Genomic DNA, 15,643 nt, shown 5'->3' on the forward strand with positions numbered 1-15,643 from the left:
AACGAAGCTCACGAGAGGCGTCAGATCACTACAAGCCTGCCTATATCAGAAAATATTGTGAAATCGATTTAAGCACCGTGATCCTGCTCTGGGAAAGCGGTCGAAAGATGGATGGATGGATGGATGGATGGATCTCTGATTCACAGAAAAAGATCTATGATGGGATCAGGCCAGTTAATATATCAAAAACCAGATCTGAGGACTCCAGTCACTGACTCGCGACTCAGCAAAACTGATGGAAAGACTTGGACTGGACTTGGACTTGAGGGTAATGACTCGAGACTTTTACCTGACTTGGACTGTATGACTTGAGGAGACCTGAGATTATAGTCCCCCTCTGGATGCCGTAACGTAAATTTTGTAATTACAGTATATATTAATTCACTGCTATCTGTATTTTAAACTGTCTGAATGCAAAGTCTCTTGAGGTAACTTGTTGGAAAGATGCATCACTCTCTAGATATACATGGACATAAAAACTGAGGACAACCATGAGTGGAGACTCTTATTTCAACCTATCTCTGCCTATAAAGAACGTATCCTATGATGTACTGTGGTGGGTTTTCGCTGCAGTGAGTTTTAATCACTAATAAAGTGACATAGGCAGGGACTCAAGTTACATGACTCACAATTTGACTTGGACTTGAGTCTCAAATTTGACTTGCCTTGACTACAAATATGACAGAAAGACTTGGACTCAAGGTCAAATGACTTGAGACTTGACTCGGACTGCAGTGTTTTGACTTGAGACTTGACTCGGATTGTGATGTTTTGACTTGAGACTTGACTCAAATTCACCAAGCAATGACTTGTTCCCACCCCTGTCAAAAACACGTCCTCACTGTTGCCACAGAAGCTCTGCCACTAGAAAATGATATTTGATGCGTGTCTTGCTCGAGATGCTGACTCACCTTCTTGGCTTGTCTCCCTTGATCTCCCCCCCACCCACCCACCTCCCCATAAAGTATCTGGAAAATCACTGGAAATGGAGCCTCACTGCCTCTAACACTCCATCACCTGACAGTCCCAGACAGTAATCACCTGAGAATGATGGTGCTTGTCCAGTGATCCATAACCCCCAGGCTTCTTCACACCTACAGGCTCTTGTTAAGGGATACTTTGCTTCATATAACAAGGGGACGTATTTCTGCAATTTCATAATTGTGCTTTTTATGTACCTATATAAATGACAATAGCTATTAAACAGTAATAGAGTAACAAAAGAATAGCACCCATTTTCTGTGAATGCCTTTTAAATACCAATCAATATCTATCTACTAATCCTTTTAATATAAAATTTACTGCATATCCTGTATTGTCATTCTCCCACCTATTTTTTTTTACCACCTGTGTTTTGTGTTTTTACTATTTCAATGTTATATAGTTTTCACAGAAATTATGTTATGTGATAATGTGTTGTCTTTCTTTGTCTTGTGTGTACTGTGCAATCTGTAATCACAAACAATTTCATTGGGGATAATACAAATTTTCTGAGTCTGAGATAAACTGTTGTACGTTTTGTACACAGTACAGTTTCACTGGGTAACATTTGATCAATATACACTGTTCAATATCACATGACAAAAATGAGAGATAAGAGGCAGCTTCACACATGAATCCCGATGAAAGATACAAAGCATCGTTCGTATTTACGAAATCTCAGTGAATCGTCACTTAGCGCCCGTCCTGATGGTATGAGTAGCCGATCCAGCACAGTTTATTCGTGGTGGTAGAATCCCTGTGTTTTGAATTAATCTTCCGCTCAGCATGTTTAGGTGTCAAACAAGTGCACGTTATATTTTCATTAAGTCGCTTGGGACGGTATAAAGAAACAATCATAACTGGAACTGCGAAATAAATCTGCAAGTGTCCTGAAAGAAAACATAATGCAGGAATTAATTTGTCCGCGGTGGAGGAGACTGTAGCCTGCGTGCAATAAATAAAAAAATAAATAAACGGCACTGAGTTTTTGACGTTTTTTTATGCATATTTTTCTCTATGAGAATTTGCATTACAAACACACTCTTTTGTTCCTGTTATCAGCAAGAAAAAAAAGAAGATTACCGGGGCCAAGCTTCAAAGCGAGCCGCAAATCTGCCTTCGCAGGTTACTCCTGCCTTCTGAACAGGTCTCAGGCGCCGTGCAAGTAGCTTACAGACAGAAACCCAGTCTTTCTGAAATTATCCCAATATTCGGAACGCGATAGCCGAAAATGAAACGAACAACTGAGCTGCAGAATATCGCAGGATAATTCTGCGCTTTAATACCAATATATGCACAAAGGCATTGCGTTTCATCACCATTTTAATAAATACGATTACTAAATTAACAATTTACTCAGTTTTACTGTGGTCTGCATAGTATACTATGAACAAAGATGTCATTATGAATGCTGATCAGAACGGGAAATGGTCTAATTAAAATGAACTTGAGATTTAACTGAGACATATTGTGGTTATAATGCGAAAACTGGCAGCAGTTCTTGCATTAGTTTTATTAAATAATCTGTATTATAACAATTCGAATGACTCTCGTATTTATATGGACCCCACCCCCCACATCAGCATTGCCATCCAATAGCAAATTTTTCACAGATCATGATCATTCGCAAATGACTTGCCTGGTTGATATTAGGCTTGGTAACAGCAAATTCCGGTCAGAGGGAGAACCAACACGATACCATGAACGGGAATAGAGAAAAACATTTTTTTTAAAAAAAGCTCAGCTCAGAGAGCTGAAAAGCTGGAATGAAATGCTTCAGTGATAATTCACCATTGAAATTACCCTGAAAGGTCTTTAGAGGAATAATGCATGTTTTTCTAACAAGAATTTTGTAACGCTGGGAGTGTAGAAAATGAGGAGAGTGGCACAGCTGCGATGTTGTGTCAGGATTAGTAGGGGCACAGTGTGGGCATAGCAAACACATGAAAATGTGTCTGGAAATGTGATGCTATTCTTTCAAATAATGGGGAGTTAAAAATGCTATCCAGCCTTGAAAAAGAGCTAAATGGTTCAAGGGTCGCATTTCTGTGGTCTGAATATCGAGGCATCTTCAGTTTTGTATCCATCCATCCATCCATCCATCCATCCATTTTCCAAACCGCTTATCCTACTGGGTCGCGGGGGGTCCGGAGCCTATCCCGGAAGCAATGGGCTCGAGGCAGGGAACAACCCAGGATGGGGGGCCAGCCCATCGCAGGGCACACTCACACACCAGTCACTCACACATACACACCTACGGGCAATTTAGCAACTCCAATTAGCCTGAGCATGTTTTTGGACTATGGGGGGAAACCGGAGCTCATTTTTGTATATAAAACTTATTTATATATTTTGTCATGAGTATAAATGAGTCACACTTTAAGAGTGTACAGCATTCATACACTTTTATACAAGACGTATACTTGACTACTACATGATTTCAGTACTGATGCTGTGATATGAATTATACACAACAGTTTATTTCACGGCCCAGTTACAAATGTGTGCAGTTCATTCGTACAAAGGACGCATAATTTTTCTTATCCATTAAAATTTCCTTTTATTTTCGTGTATAGCACCTGAACCCTGTAAAAGGAATCACCACGACAACTTGGGCGTTGTAAACAAAGACGAGTTCTATGAGCAAACACAATGACTTATGAGATATTTAGAGAACACGCGCTGTTTGATCATCTTATAAAAAAATACATATTTTATTACATACTATACTATCTTGTCTTTATTTTTATTTGCATCACTCAAGGGGATGCTACCAGAATCTCGTCGTACTGATGCGTACGGTGACAACAATAAATAACTGAATTGAATCATAATCATATATAACCATAACATGCAATAAAAGAGAAAGGCAGCTGTAATGTGTTTATTAAAGCTATTAAATCAATTTACTGCACCACTTGTCCTTGTGGCTTGTCGGTTGTCTGTATAACAGCAAGCAAAGTTTGGAAAGTTTGGAGGTACTTCAGCGAGCTTTGAAGTAAAAGCTCATAAGTGATCTGGGACATGCGTGAGAGAGTACTTAGCTCTGTGTAGCTACTGAGCAGTATTTTACCCCAATCATAAAACCTAAATAAACAATACATACTCAAACCATGATATGAATTCATTAAGTTTGGCGAAGCTCTTTCTCAACATCTAACAAGTGGTTGCAAAAACCTCAAAAGTAAGACCTGCACTCAACAATTTCAGTAAAAAATACTGAGGTACTTTTGTACGAACAGTAATCGATTTCAGAGCAGACTTGAATGTTTGGCTTGTGTTTCATTTCAGTGTGTGTTAACAAGTGAGACCGTGCTTCCGGAGAACACGCGCAGTTATCAGCGGCGTCAGCATGGCGAACAGCGTAATCTCACTGGCTAGCGGGCCACGGCAGCTGGGGAACGCGTGACTGAGCGAGACAAGCCCTCCATTCAGGAGTCTCCACATTGTGCTCCCTGTCTCCCCCAGGACATATTCAACAACTATCAGCTTCACCGTTTTGCCTTTTGAACCTGAGCACATGTCCAATATTGGCCAACAAACTGAAGAACTGTTGAATGCTGAGATATTTTGGGTTGAAATACAATTCCGTCTATTGTTAGGTCACCCCGCCTTTGCCCCAGTCGTACAGATCTTTAAGTCAGACCATCATGTGTTATCCTGTTAATTTATAGCAGTCATTTTACGTTAAAGGGTAATAGCGCATTGATAAATCTGGCGAAGGACGGACAAAATGACAGGAAACACCCCAGCGATTATTTAATCAGCAAAATAAATAAAATGATAATCTGAAAAGAAAATGCCAGGTGCGGTTGCATGAGTCAGAAGCCATATTTGGACGACCAGAGCTACAGTAAACAGCCTCTAGACCCACGCTAAGATGAGCTGACTCATCGTAGTAACACATATGCTTAGCCTGCCTTTCAGAAGCACGGAGGAAGGCACCCATTAAATTACGGTAGTGGCCCGCTCTATATATGTTGCTTAAAACGGGCATGCTATTATGTGGCTATTCAGGTGCAGGACAGCGGCAGGCAGCAAACAGCGGCCACTTCCAGAGGTAAATCGACATTAATCTGCACTGTCAGTGAAGCTGGTGAGGGGAAGGCCTCCGCTGTTCATTTTCATGCAGAGGGGCGGCGGGACACAGAAATCACCGGGGATCTAGAATAAACGGCAGTGACAGCACTTATCCCAGTAGGAGTGGGGGGTCAAAATAGAACTGTCTGTCTACATTTTGAAATATACCTCGCCAGGGCCTCCTGAAGTCCGCTCTAGCACAATGAAGCGCTTGCCTCTTCCCCTCCTTTTAATCGATATGCCAGAGGTCTGTTCCTTCCATTCTTTCTTGATGAATAGCCATAGCGGCGAGGGCACTGAAGGAATATTAAGAGGTGCGTACCGGGGCCCGTGAAGCTGAAATGCGTCCGGACTCCCCGGCTCAGGATGTTGGGTCTCGCCATCAGGACCTTTAAAGGGCAGAGCGAATTGTTGCTTGAGTCCCGGTTACTAAACAAGGCTGCACCAATTTTTTTTTTTGTTATATAACTCTGTAAGCGGACCTCCAACTTGCGGAGAAAGAAATCGGGGGCTGGTGGTGGGACTGGCACTCCAGCCACGGTAAAAGCTTCTCACCGCTCTTACAGTGCAGACAGGACTCTTTGCTGCTTTCCGTGGGAGTGGCATGTTCCTTGACTTTGCGGAAGGTCAGGGGTTGCGGGTGACTGGATCCTGCTTCCAGCACCAGGAGTCACATCACTGGATTTGGTGCCTCAATACTGGTGGCGTGGCAAAGGAGATCGATCACATTCTAATGGGTAGATGTTGGAGACTCGGTTCAGAAAACTACCACCTACTAGGAGAATAAGGCTGGACCTGGCCAGACTGCAAGATCATACTGTTTATAATGAGTTTTCATGTACTTTGTGTGAGGAACTTGCATACTTGGGAGTGTATATGATGTGGGAGACCTTCCATGACTGGACCCTGAAGGTTGCTTAGGGTTGTGTGGCTGTTGCTGGTGTTCCCAAAATGAGGTGTTTTATCTCACAGGGCACCTTGGATATTATCGAGAGGAGTCACAGCGCTTGGCTTGATGGCAACTCCAGTCTGTAATAGGAACTGAGAAGGACGGCTGTGGAGGCCCTGAGGGCAGATAAACGTTTGTTCGGGGGATCGGCGAGCAAGTGACACACCATTTATGGTCTAGCGACTCGAGTCCTGCTCTCAGAGGAATCGAAGCATTGCACAAATCTGAATCTGTTCCTCAGAGAGTCGCAGTCACGGCGGGTGATGGAACAGTCCGTACGGATGACACTGCAGTTGTGACCCGCTGGGCTGCCTACTTTGAGCAGCTGTTTAAAGCTGATTCTCTGGCAGGGACGTTGGACATTTCTAGGTCCACAGTTCTTGAGGCTGATCCTCTGATTAGCTGTAAACCACTCAGTCTCACTGAGTTTTTCACAGGTGGTGAAGCAGCTGGGGGTATCTGGGCTGCCCTTCCCCAGGCTGGTGGCAAGGCTGCCCTCCTAGCACTGCGGGCAATCTTTGCTTCCATTCGTGAGACAGGAGAATGGGAAACAGGAGTTTTTGTCTCCATCTGGAAAGGGAAAGGTGGTCGCCTGGATTGTGGCAGCTACAGGAGATTAACACTGCTCTCTGTGTCGGGTAAGGTCCATGATAGGTTCATCCTTAACACGATCCGTGTTCACTTTCTCACCTACCAGCAACCACGGCAGTCTAGTTTCACGCCTAAAAGGTCTACCATCAGCCTCATCCTAGCACTCAGGGTTCTCCTCAAGCACAAGCGCTCCATGGTCCAAGTCTTTGGAGTCCGGGTGCTTCCTGTTTCGCTGTATGGCTGCGAGACGTGGACGCTATCCAGTGACCTGAGAAGAAGACTGGACTCCTTTGGTACTGTGTCTGTTTGTGGAATCCTTGGGTATCGCTCAAGGAGCCCTGAATGAGGTACATTACCTGCATTGTGAGGGAGCGTCGGTTTCGGCACTAACCATCCAGCTCGCAGGATCCTCATTGCTGGGGACCAGAGCAGCTAGACCAGGCCAAGCTGAGGTTCATGTAACATCTGGCTGCAGCAGGGTGGAACTGGACCCCGTGTCAGCTTGGCGATTGGACTGGGATCCTGAGGTGTTTCGTCGTGTGGTGGGGGGTATCAGTGCATGCTCCCCAACCTGACGTGATATGACTTCCGAACATAAGACGAATCACAGACCATCAGTATCTGTAGACTTTGTCAAAATGTTGACGCTAAAGACGTACTGTGCTAATTCGTTTCATGACAGGATTTGTGTCAGCGTGTTATTTTTTTCAATATTTCATCTGCCAAAATACATAACTCACTGCCATAGCAGAGACACAGTGATACATATATACTTATATTTCTTAGTCGAGCAGAACTAAACATAGATTCCAGGCAGCCTGCACACTTTATAGATAGTTGGAGACATGGTAGAATTTCAGTGGTGTTTTCTCATCGGGGTCCCCAGCCCTAGGTTACTGAGTCCCGACACCAATCATTTAAGGTCAACAGCAGGGTAGAGAGGTTAATGGCTTGACTTGTGGTTGACATTTGCCAGGTCATGTCCCAAGAAAGGTCTTCCTCTGGACCCCATCATCAAAGTACTACACCTGAACTCCTGCAGCGAAAATATCAAAATATCCAGCAGTAGAAATAAGCAAATAAAAATACAGAATTGCTTTGGAAAAAAAAATCAAACTAATCTTCATCCATCTTCCAACTGCTTATGTGGCGCAGGGTGACAGTGATGTTGGTGCCCTTCCCAGAATGCACTGAGCACGAGGCAGAGGGACACCTTAATGTTATCACATAATAAGCATAACACTCAATATTCATCAAAGAGGTTTCTACCAATAACTATTTTCAAAATTATGTTTTCCCCAGTTAATGAAAGCAGTCTGGTCTTATAAAGCAGAATATATTTACCTGTATAAACAATTTTGACGGATTTATCTTCAACAGTTGAAAACACTATTTGATGCTAGCAGAGTGCGTGGGTATCTCGTGCATTTCCTGTGAGAATGAGAAGATTAGACGAATGAGTAGGATGAGCCAGAAGGCAGTCTGTGTGGGACAGCCCTCACTCAGAGCCGCATGACCTTACTGGGTGTGAGCGAGGGATTCACCAGTGGGCAGGTGACCTTGTGGATTCACACAGCACCAACCTGGCTGTGACTGAGAGCGGGATCGACATAACACCCGCCAGGTGTGTGTGTGTGTGTGTGTGTGTGTGTGTGTGTGTGTGTGTATGTTTTCCTCTGAGGGACATGCCCCAAGTTCAGCTGACACTATTTAAAACTCAGAGGTCACAAGCCAGCAGTGCTAAAAATCTGATTAAAAGTCATGTATCTGAGTCTTTTTAAATGCAAGGATGCCACTATTTGTGAAATGTACGCTGGACAAGGGTTACGTTGAATTCATAGGTAAGCTGGAAAAACTAATATTACAGTAAATAATAACAATGATTCGGTAATAATAAAAGCGTCCATTTATACAACTAAATAGAATTAGCATCTCATCATGATTCCTCCTGCTCCCCAAGAGCATGTGGTCAATGAAAACAGGCACGTAACCAAATAGTAAAATAACGGGTTTGACCCCCCAGAATTTATTTTTTTTGTTACCGATCAGGCATGTAGCTATGTAGTAAAATTACAAGTTTGAACCCCCCTCCCTCATGAAATTAGCTTCACCCCCCCCCCCACCCTCCTCCCCATCAGTGAAATCTATCAGTAGAATCACAGGACCACCCCCCTATGAAATTCATTTCTGGCTACAGGCCCGAATGAAACTAGTGTTTGGAATTGTGTCTACAGGGCATGACAGGGACCAGCAGGAGGTCCGCAGTGTCCTCTGCCTGTACCAGTGAGGTGTACTGTAACCTCACACTGGAAAACACATGCATGGTAATCAAAGAAGCAAAGAGACCCACATATGTCTGAAAAGGTCACTTCAGAAGTGAAAAGTGTGTGTCCAATTTTCTTCCTTACCGGTGAATAACAAAAAAGAGGCAGCCCCCGATTTACAACCTCTGTGACTTGTGACGACTTACACATACAACCGAAGTTTAAAAAAGAAATAAATTAAGTAAATGCATGGGAAAATACATTTTGGGCCGGCGTTCACCCAGCAGAGCTACGCTAACCATACCATTGTTTCCCCAGGAAAGTACTGTAGTGTACGTCAGTGTGACCGTCCCAACCTCACACACAACTCCCAGCCTCATACCTCAACCCTCCTCCTAAGCCTTCCTCTTTCACACCAGCCAGTTCCTCTGGACAGGACCCCAAAACCACTTATTATAGCGAGAGACAGAATAGGAAGATATTAAAATGTTTGCCGTTTATCAAATCTGCATTTTATCCTCCAGAGAGAATTAACACTGAATATGTATAAACTGAGATTAAACTGATATGAAATGTACTTAAATATTTCAGAGTTATATTCTTTTGTAAATTTAAAGAATTATTGTACAGAGCCTGGTGTACAGAATTAAATAATACTAAGAACAGACTTGCAGCAGTGTGCCAAAAGCAAGCGTTGGAATATTTTCAGTTAAGATGATTATTTCGAGAATGCCTCAGATTTGCAATTAAGCTACCATTAGTAATGCGCAAAGACTCGCATTGACTTGATGTCAACAAAGGTGTCTTTATGAATAATTAAAAATCAAGAATTGTTCAGTAATACGAAAATGAACAAAAGTCGTCGTATTACCGGATGACGATGCTGACGTTCTCCGTCTGTGGGTCTGCGTAGGTGCTCTGCTAGAACGGTGGGAGTAGATTTGATATTCTGGGGAAATGTTGATACAGTATAGTAGTGCATTTAAGTCTAAACTGCTAACTAGCATGTTGTTTTTTTTATTGTAAAATTGCAGGGCGACCCAGTCATCCCTTGCTGTGCAAAAGCTTCAATGACAGCCTTAAATGGAACGGACCTTCATGCCTGGCCACTGGAAAGATGGAGAACGGAGGCCGAAGCCATCGACACCGGAACGGCTAAGGAAAAAGTGGACAGTAACTGTATTTATCTGAGTTAGCGAAGGAGCACATTAAAATCAGCGAGCATTAATCAAATGGGATGAGGTAGATGTTAGGGATGGAACGCATCGAGAACGTTTCTCCGTAAAAAAATACAGGCTGCATATAAAGTGCTTTGCATGGGAAGGTTAACGTGTGATGGATTGTGTAATGTGATGAATTAATGATTATATAACCGACAATAAATAGCCAATAAGAAATGTCAGTTACGCTTTATATTAACTGCACCCTCATATTTTTTGTGAGCTTCGCATCCTAACATATGTTAACAGCTTAAACATGACATTAATAACAAACATTATATAATAACAATCATTATAATAGTATAACGTTTGTCATTAATGTATTTTAAAGCTGCTAAGGTATGTTGCGATGTGAAAGTGTTTGCATGCTGGTTATGAATATTTTTAAATGTATAACGTATGTACAGTATTATGAAGGTGCAGCTAATGTAAAGCATCACTGAACAGCGGCCATTTGTTAAATTTTTAGTTGCAGGACTGTGTTCACAAGTATTTGTGAGCTGCTCCTGAGCTGTATCCCAGTGTATCGCAGAACTGTATCCCAGTGTGACAACATCCAGTGTTTGTTAGTACAGACCGATTCTCCCCTCGTATGGGGAGGTCAAGGTGAGGTCTTTGCACCTGCATGCAGATATGCATTATTAATGTGCTTGTTAAGTAAGTTATCACTGTAGTGCTGTGGTGTGTGCCTGAATACCCTGTAAAGGACTGGCATCCCGTCTAGGGTGTCCCGTGCCGCCTGGGATGAAGTCCATCCTTCCCATGATTCTGTATTGCTTAGGTATAGTGGATCTGTGGGTGGGGGGTTGAGCTATTTCAAAATTGTATCCTTCAGGAATATTGAATATAATGTGAACACATTATATGCCGGCACACAATATGTGACAATAACAAATTAAAATAAGTAAAACGTGTACAGTGGACAGGCACAGCAAATTAAATTAATCAAACTGTTATTTATGGTTAGTAACACAACAGAAGTTCACAATGGGAAAGTTGCTTAGTTAATGGTTACATACTGGGAGGAACCATGGACAAATTTCTAGCTTCTAGTCGTATTACATTTTTTTAACGGCAAAGCAGCACCTTAAATGAGTAGAAAGAGAAAATGTGACGATGCATATCTAGAATACGGTTTTGTGTGTGTGTGTGTGTGTGTGTGTGGGGAGGGCAGGGAAGGGGGTTGTCAAACATTTTGAAGACCACTACTGTACTGGACAAAGTGTTGGAAGATTGATGGATGTAACAACCTCACAAATTTAGTGCTGAAAAGTAAAACACATAATTATACTTGTATTTGCTGTAAATGATCAATGGGTCCACAATTCCAACAGATTTATTCCAAAAGCAGGGTCAGATGATCCTTTCAGCAACGGTGGGGGGGGTTAAGGGCCTTGCTCAGGGACTCTGGGGATTTGAACCTGCGACTCTCCGGTGACAGACACCAGTTCTGGGCTATAGAGGTAGATGTACTAATAAATTAAACATTATATAACCCTCATCTTCACAAACTATGACATTTTAATATCAACCTTCAAGCTGTTCAAAACCTGAAATTCGACGACACAGCTTCAGTTGCAAGTCTTTGCGAATAAAGACGCCAATCAGGAGAGTCCAGTTAGCAGAAGTATTATTTCTGATGGCGGAGTGTGAAGAGCCTCATTTTCATCTCTGCTCAGCTACAGCTCTGCTGTTTATCTTACTGCACTCATCAGACTGTCTCCATTCTAAATGCTAATGCTAACTATGGACTGCAACCTTCCTGCATGTATAAATCGGCAGCTATCTCTACATACCTTGAAATGAAACAGTCACACTCTGTTAAGCATGAAAATAGTAATTTGGCTATTTCACTTTGTTCAAACCCCTCCTTCACCACCTCCCCCCCAGCCAAATATGTATGGCATATCCCTTTGTCATTAAGCTCTCAGAAGAACAATGAGAGATCTGAAGAATTACCCTTGGTTTAACATACCTGTAAACAAATCAATCATACTTCTATGCCGAGATTTAAATAGCTCAAAGGCACGACAGCGCTGATAAATGTGAATGGGAGTGAGGCAAATATAGGAACTCTTTCTTTTGAATGAAACCAACATGATGACAGGAGATATTTGGGATGGGTATTTATTTCTGTATAATTTCTTACAGACAGATGCACAATGTAAAATAAAATGTTAAAAGAAATTGCATTTCTAGTCCATTTGCAAAGTTCACTTAGTTATTCATATAAGGCGGTCTGAATGACATTTATATTCTGGATAATTACAGCACTAAATGGGAAATAAATACGGAACAAATATAACCAAAGTCCCTTTCTCCATGAATAGCATACTTTGGTATTTGAAGAAATTTATGGGGCTTGTCTCAAGAGAAACCATTTATATATGAAGACGTTGTGGGATTTTTTTTAAAAAGGAAGGATATGACTTATTCTCGTAAGATAATTACGTTGGACAAATTGTCAAATTATTTCAAAAGAAACTGGCTTTGGTCAAAGCGGGTTGCTTTTAGACGGTTGGTTTTACATGACAGTGGCCACAAGGGGCGGAACAGCGGCTGATTGGGGATGTAATTTTGAGGTCTATTGGACAAAGGAGGCTTCCTATGGGAAACCGAAAATATAAAGAGACTCGGAAAGCAGGAAGTGTCCCCCATAAAGCAGTGACTTCGTGTCTCCTCGCACTCAGCCCTTTGACGGGATTTACGGGACCTAGCATGTGACCAGAGTGTGCAGATACTGAAGACAGACCCAAGGTCACAGGAGTCAAGCACTAATACGTTTAGGAGAGTCTCACAGGAAGTGTTTTTTTTTTTCTCAGACGGAGGCAGGAAGAAGAGGTCAGAGTCCCATGGAAGGAGGATGCTGGGAAAAATCTAATGAAACCATATAAAGCCAAAGGATGCGGAAGGGATGTCGATTGCATTTTTGCCAGCTCAATATTTCCCAGTAAAGTAAAGAGCTGCTGCTATTGAAAATTTTGAAATAATAATATTTTTATTCCAGTTAAAAATGTAAATCATTACAAATCCCATGCAAGAGATTTACTATGTCCACCGCATTCCGTTATTTATAGGGAATTATAATCCCTTTCAACGGTCACACACATACACACACACACACACACACACACACACAGACCTGTATGCATATCTTTAAGGGGACTCCATTCATTTTTATCAGAAAAGCCCTAACCCCAGCATGACGACCATAACCCCCACCCAGCCCTAACCTTAACCATTAGTAACCAAACAAAATACAAGATTGATAGTGTTATTTCTGGCCTGAGTTTTGGTAGTTGTGCTTGTTACAATGTAACATGCTGGACAATATCAAAATAAATTACCAGTACTGTAGGTCAATGTACGCATGAAATTTCATGCAGATGCATCTTATGTATACATTTATGTACACAGTATATGTGTGATCAGTTTAGAATATATTATACTTTGACCTTGCAGCAAGTCAAAATTACAGATTCAAGGTAGTCAGGCTGTGGGCTCAAACATCATCTGTTTGGATGGATGGATGGATGGATGGATGAATGGATGGATGGATGGATGGACTGATTCTACCTCACAATTATGACCTGGACCGTGCCTGATGCTTGCCTGCTAGTAACCAGCGCGGGGATAAATGATATCTGCTCCAATGAGGAAGGAAGCGGATCAGCTGGGATTAACAGATAAGTAGCAGCTAGTTGCCGGTTGCCAGCGTGGAGAGTTACATCACTCATCCGGCCCTCCGACGAGCCACCGGCCAATTGGTGGAGTGAGGAAAGGGCAGGGAAGCCGAAATGGGACGAGCGAATGCCAGCTTCCCCGCGTTCGGTTATGCACAGCCGGTTCGAGAAGCCAAACTGTAAAAAACCTACAGCCAAGGCAAACGACGCCGGTCGGATGGTCTCAGTGCAGGCTGGGATACGGGGTGGGAAACCCTGGCCTTTCCCAGAGGCGAGCTGTTATTGCAGCTCACTGTATATACTGAAATAGCAATGACTGAAACGGGGGGGAATCAGTGATAAAAACCAGGAGGAAAAAAGTAATGGCTATTTTCGAAGGTGAAATGGACACAGCTGCTTCCTGTGCTAATGCACCCCCCTCAAGCTGAGAGCCCCCCCATCGATGTTTGTTTGTTTATGGAAAAAACGAGAAGCCCCACATTCCGTTAGCACCGTGACTCACTGGAGAGGCCCTTTAGCCGGAGTCGTTGGTTTTTCCCAGAGAGAGCGTCCGGCACAGCATCCGTGCCCCCCTCCCCCCATGAGAATGTGCCCTACCAGATGTAACCTCCCAAACTCATCTGGATCGCGCACCCCAGACCCGGCGCTCTCACGCCTCCGTTATCCCCCACCTCCTGTGAAGGCTGACTTAGATCGTGCCGTCTGACTGTTACAGATTCCCTGTCACACGAACCTGCAAGAAGCTGGGGGGGGGATCCTTCCCAGAATCCCACAGGAGTCCTGCAGCAGATGATGTGGGCGACGCAGGACGCCGTCCTGCCAGGTCTGTGGATCTCGCCCACGGCCGTGGCCATATGTTGTGACCAAAGCTAGGCCGGTAGCCAGGCCCTGCGCAAGCCGAATGCAAATACATCCTGCAAGCCTGTGGAGGCCGGTAAATGCGTAGTATTTCACTCTGAATGTCCTTTCTGCTCACCTCTCTCATTCCTGTGCTGGAAATACTAATATCTGGTCAGACCAATCCATGTTACTTCATCCAATGTAGTGTCAATTATCAATTATCCTAATGTTATCCTACTATATATATCTATGCAGTATATATCTATGCAGTACGTTTCAAGATTCCAAGAATAACCAGGTTTATCGAGTCCAGCTCCCATATTGCTGATCTAGCACTGGGCCAACGGGAACCTGGAGCCTATCCCGGGATTCACAGGACACAAGGCAGGGGACACCCTGATCGGGATGGCAGTCCATCAGAGGGCACACACTCACTCACAATGGGATGTTTAGAGATGCCAGCTGGACAAGCGGCATGCTTTCGGACAGCGGGAAAAGTACCTGGTGAAATCCCACAAAAAAAATGCCTACTAAGAATTACTTGCATGCTTGTGAAATATCATTAGTAAAGCAATGCAAGAGGTTTAAAAAGTCATTTTCTATACCAGGGGCAACAAGTTCCAAGGCAGAGCAATAACTCTTATGAAGAGTTCCACGTTTTATTTTATGGTTTTTAGAAAGCAAAGGTGATAAGGAATTAAACTAACTAGCTAAGAGATAAATGGATTGGTTTTTGGTTTTATTTTCAACTGTTGTGAAGCCTTTGATACAGATCTTCCTGGATCTAATTTATGGAACCGCTCCACACATGTACAGGACATGGACAGAAGGTCACGGAAATATGAGGTGCATCCAGCGATCTCTTCATCCTTTCAGCGTTTTGCTCCACCATCGGCTGCATCACTTTGCACGTTAAAAAAAAAAAAGAATCAGTTTATTATTTTTCAAAACTGTGAACATTTCAACGGATAAAAAGAAATTTTGATGCTGTAATGCTGATTGCTTAGTTGAGATAACTTAGAAGTTTTGGTTTGG

At 42.9% G+C, this 15,643-nt stretch overlaps 1 long non-coding RNA gene across 1 annotated transcript in view; it reads left to right on the forward strand.

Moving 5' to 3' along the window:
• LOC125720759 (uncharacterized) overlaps positions 1 to 12,998 on the forward strand; it is a 53,126-nt gene extending 40,128 nt beyond the window's left edge. Inside the window, exons 2-3 of the long non-coding RNA XR_007385564.1 lie at positions 9,900 to 10,107; positions 12,908 to 12,998. This is a non-coding gene — a long non-coding RNA (uncharacterized LOC125720759). The remainder of the gene's footprint in view (positions 1 to 9,899; positions 10,108 to 12,907) is intronic.
• The last annotated feature ends 2,645 nt before the right edge of the window (positions 12,999 to 15,643 follow it).

This window comes from Brienomyrus brachyistius, chromosome 25 (genome assembly GCF_023856365.1).
Source record: "Brienomyrus brachyistius isolate T26 chromosome 25, BBRACH_0.4, whole genome shotgun sequence".
Lineage (NCBI taxonomy): Eukaryota > Metazoa > Chordata > Actinopteri > Osteoglossiformes > Mormyridae > Brienomyrus > Brienomyrus brachyistius.